Here is a 5,352-nt window from a genome sequence, read left to right as displayed (position 1 = left end):
GGATTCTAGCTCTGTTGCCCAGACCGGAGTGCAGTGGTGTGATCTCAGCTCAGTGCAACCTCCGCCTCCCAGGTTCAAGCGATTCTCCTGCCTCAGCCTCCTGAGTAGCTGGAATTACAGGTGCCAGCCACCATACCCAGCAAATTTTTGTATTTTTATTTGTATTTATTTATTTATTTTTAAAAGACTGGGTTTCACCATGTTGGTCAGGCTGGTCTTGAACTTCTGACCTCAGGTGATCCACCCGCCTCGGCCTCCAAAGTGCTTGGATTACAGGTGTGAGCCACTACGTCTGGCCCAATTTTTGTATTTTTAGTAGAGACAGGGTTTCACTATCTTGACCATGCTGGTCTCGAACTAAATGGCTGGGATTACAGGCGTGACCCACCGCACCCAACTGATGTCTTGAATCCCTAATACTTTTCATTATTTGGTTGTTATTGTTTGTTTGGTTTTCATTTTAATTTAAATTTTTAAAAATAATTATTACCTGGGAGCAGGGACATGGGCATGGCCTGCAGCGGCCCCACCCACTCCCACCCAATCTTAGTTTTTCAACATGGAGCCCCAAATTTTCTTTCTTTCTTTCTTTTTTTTTTTTTTTTGCCTCAAACTTTTGTTAGTTCTTGCTGAGGCTGTAGTCAACTGAAGGCTTGGCTAGACCAGACATCCAAGATGCCTCACTCACAAGGTTGGCACCTGATGCTGGCTGTTGACACAGAGTTACGCTAAGACTGTCACCTGAAGTCCACACATCTAACTTCTCTGTTTGGCCTGAGCTTCTCAAAGAGAGTATCTCAAAAGCAAGTGTCCCAAGAGATGCAAGCAGTGGGCATGCTTCCTATTACTCTACTTCAGGAGACCCAGAGTGTCACTTGCAACACATTCTATTGGTCAAGCAAGAGATTAAGGCCAGCACAGATTCAAGGGTAAGGGAATTAGACTTCACCTCTTTTATTTATTTGTGTATTTTGAGACATAGTCTTGCTCTATCACCTAGGCTGGCATGCAATGTTGTGATCTCAGTTCACTGCAACCTCCGCTTCCCGGGTTCAAGTGATTCTCCTGCCTCAGCCTCCAGAGTACCTAGGATTATAGGCACCTGCCACTATACCTGGCTAATTTTTGTGTTTTTAGTAGAGATGGGGTTTCACCATGTTTGCCAGGCTGGTCTTGAATTCCTGATCTCAGATGATCCATCCACCACGGCTTCTCAAAGTGCTGAGATCACAGGTGTGAGCCACTGTGCCTGGCCTCTTTTCTTTTAACTGACAAATAAAGGCTATATATTTTAATTGTATACAGACATGTTGTTTTGAAATAGGTATACATTGTGGTATGGTTAAATTGAGCTAATTAATATATGCATTGCCTCACATACTTACGGACTCCACCTCTGAATGGAGGAGTTGCAAGATCACATTACAGAAGAGCATGAGGGCCGAGACATATCTGTGTTCATCTTTGGAAACTACATTCTGCTGCAGGGATATTTGGGGCACATCGCTGCTTTGATTGGGTGCTCTGCCTCTTTCAGGCTTCCCTGCAAGCCCTACCCTATTGGTAGGCATTCATTACCATGTGTGGATGAATAAGACAGCTCCAGTGTATCAGTCCTATCTTTTGGCTGTTTTCTAGTATGATTAAAGATAGGGCTTCAAAATAAGCATGTGCCTATGAGAAGTGTACTTAAGAAGGACTCTGATCTCAACAGAGGGTTGGGGGTACTGAAACAAATGACTTTTTGAGCCCTTGTTACAGGTTCATATTCAGTAAAAATATTGCGCTTTTCTAGATTACACTGCTAAATCTTCAAGATTTCAGCTCTAAGACCTGATAGTGGAGATAAAAGAAAAGAAGGTTTGGAGTTTGATAATCCTAGAGATAAATCTCAGTTCTATCGTTTACTAAGTGGGTAAGCTTCTGGGAGCCTCCATTTTCTTATTTATAAAGTAGGATTAATGATACTTCCATAGGGGCCACTGTGATGATTAAGTGCAATAGTGTATCAGATGCTCAGAGATGATAAATACTATGATAGTCATTCGTATACCTCTTGTCCTTGATTCAAGAATCAAGGACCTAAAAGTAAACCTAAAAGAAACTGCCCATGGGAAGCATGAGTGAAGGGAAGGGAGCTGTACAAGAGGAGAACAGTCCGTTTCAGGTTTCTTTTGCCCTGGAAATTCATGATTGAGTTATCAAACATACCCAGATTCTCCGGGGTAACTTATGAGCATAGACATAATGAAAATAAACTCAGACCGACATAGTCTAGAAGCCTCTATACTAAGAGCTATAAGAAGAGGCATTGGTTTCCACCTACAAATGTTGAGATTTGGCGAAATTAGTCGTGGTGGTAACTAACATATACTGAGCAGGGTACTTACATGGGTTAGTAACTTCTGATTTCATTCTCACCACAACTCTGTGAGATGGGTACTGTTTTATTCATAATTTTAAAGTTAAATAAATGGTAGTTTGGTGAGAATAAGCAATTTGTACAAAATTGCCAAGGTGGTTAAGTCATGGCCCAGGATCCAAACTGAGGTCTCTCTGGCCCCTGGGCCGGTGCTTTCTCCATTCTGAGATACGGCCTTCATTTTTTTTTTATTTTTTTATTTTTTGAGATGGAGTTTCACTCTTGTTGCCCAGGCTGGAGCACAATGGCACGATATCAGCTCCCCACAATCTCTGCCTCCCAGGTTCAAGCGATTCTCCTGCCTCAGCCTCCTTAGTAGCTGGAATTATGGGTGTGCACCACCATGCCCGGCTAATTTTGTATTGTTAGTAGAGATGGGTTTCTGCATGTTGGTCAGGCTGGTCTTGAACTCCCAACCTCAGGCTATCTGCCCACCTCAGCCTCCCAAAGTGGTGGGATTACAGGCGTAAATCACCATGCCTGGCCTTTTTCTCTTTTTTTTCTTTTTCTTTCTTTTTTTTTTTTTTTTTTTTTTTTTTTTTTGAGACGAAGTCTCACTTGGTAGCACAGGCTGGAGTGCAGTGGTGTGATCTCAGCTCACTGCAACCTCTGCCTCCCAGGTTCAAGTGATTCTCCTGCCTCAGCCTCCCGAGTACCTAGGATCACAGGCGCATGCCACCATGTGCAGCTAATATTGGTATTTTTAGTAGAGACGGGGTTTCACTGTATTGGCTAGGCTGGTCTGGAACTCCTGACCTCAGATGATCTGCCTGCCGCAGGTTCCCAAAGTGCTGGGATTACAGGCGTGATCCACCACTACCAGCTGACCTTCAGATATTTGAATGCTCTGCACATAACCTGAAATCCCAGATTCTTGGTTAGTGACTGATTTGGGCGCTTACGGCCCTAATATTTTACCATCAACTCTGGCTGTAGGATCTTTATGCGGAAGAGTTCCTGAAACCACCCGATTTTCAGGCTGTTGGTGTAAATTTCCCTGGAGAGTTGTCTAGTGGTGAGCCAGTCCCTCCAGCGTGTCTGGGTAGCTTTCAGTAAAGCCTCTGACATTTGGCATTTTTTTCTGGAAGGCAGCCAAGGGACTGAGTATTTCTGTTTTCTTTTACTTTCATCCTTAACCATCTTCCTCTCAAACAAAAAGGAACTCAAGGACTTTACTAGGGCATTTAAATAAAGTTGTTTGTGAGGGAAAGTTTATAGCTGGAGGGGAAAGGAGGGAAAAAGATGATTGAGAGAAAGGCGGAAACAGGCTCTTGAAATTGTTCACGGAATTCAGAATGCTCTTAAGCTATGAAGCTTCTGTCTAATTTTAAAAAGCTACTTAGAGTCCTCAAAAGAGAGGTGTTCTCTAAGTATAAATATATAGTCAGACACTCTTCAGGAGCTGTGGAGAATCCCTAAAGTTATTATTTGTGTTGTCCCCGACATTTCCCTTTAGCAAACATTTACAATGGCCTTTTCTTTCCTAATGTTGAGTTCCCAAACTTTTGGAAAAGTAGCAGAAGTGATTTAAGTTTGGAGACTTTCTCTTCCCACTTCTACTCATTTGGAAAAGGTGCTGGCAGCTATTTATAAACCACTAATGTGATCGTTTTACTCTGATGCCCCTTCCCAAAGGGAAAAACCTTTTCCTCCTTATTTTTTGAGCACTTAACTGCATGCCCTGCCCTGTTTTAAGTGTTGTACATGTGTTAACTCATTGAATCCTCAGTCCTAAGAGATTCCTAATAACTATATTCCTATTCAACAGTTAAGGAACCTGAGGCTTATAGAGGGTAACAAATGTGCCCTAGGTCCCGTGGCCATGAAGCAGGGTGACGGTTTGACAGGAGAGCTTTTATTCTATAGCAGCACATAGAGACAGGTTCATACAGCCCCCAGATCAAAGCCGGGTTCTGTCACCTCTCAGAATGATCAGCCAACTCACATTTCCAACCATTGCCAAGGATATCCGTGGCATTACTCCAATGAGACATGAAGTGCATTCCAGTTCCTAATACATCGTCTTTCCTCCTTCCATAAATATTGTCTCAGGACTTCTACTTCTGTCAAAGTAGGAAAGGATTCTATTTATTCATTTCTTCATTTGACAAGCACTTACAGACACACAGGCAATAGGGCATAATGTTAGGAGAGCAGACACTGGAACCAGACTGCTTTGTTTGAATTGTGGTTTTGCCAATTACTTGCTCAAGGTCATACAGCATGTTGTTTAAACTTTCTGTGCCTCAGACCCCATGTGCAAAATGTATTAATGATGACACGAACCTCGCATAAGTATTATTTTCAATGAGTTAATCCATGCGAAACACTTAAAACACTGCCTAGCACATAGTAAATGGTCAATAAGCATGAGATATCATCAAACAGAATTTAGGAAATAGAAGTATACTAAACATGGGGAAACAAAAGGCCTCATAATCCAGTAGGAAGTACAGGATATTCATTCCTTCAATAGATACTTTTATGTGCTAAGCACTCAGCCCTAGGAGTATAACAGCTTAAAAAAAAAAAAAAAAACAACCCACTACAAATATTTACAAACTACTAGAAGAGGTAAATGGAGGAACAAACAATGGCAATGCAGTGTGATAAATACTGCAACTAGGGTGGAAGTGGGAATGTTTTTTTTTTCTTTTTTTTTTTTTTTTTAAGATGGAGTCCCGCTCTGTCACCAGGCTGGAGTGCAGTGGCATGATCTTGGCTCAGAGCAACATCCAACTCCCTGGTTCAAGCAACTCTGCCTCAGCCTCCTGAGTAGCTGGGATTACAGGCACACGCCATCATGCCCAGATAATTTTTGTATTTTTAGTAGAGACACGGTTTTACCATGTTGGCCAGGATGGTCTCAATTTCCTGGCCTTATGATCTGCCCGCCTCAGCCTTCCACAGTGCTGGGATTATAGGCATGA

Source organism: Saimiri boliviensis, chromosome 11, assembly GCF_048565385.1.
Source record: "Saimiri boliviensis isolate mSaiBol1 chromosome 11, mSaiBol1.pri, whole genome shotgun sequence".
NCBI classification, from domain to species: domain Eukaryota; kingdom Metazoa; phylum Chordata; class Mammalia; order Primates; family Cebidae; genus Saimiri; species Saimiri boliviensis.
Note: the sequence above shows the minus strand (reverse complement) of the source record.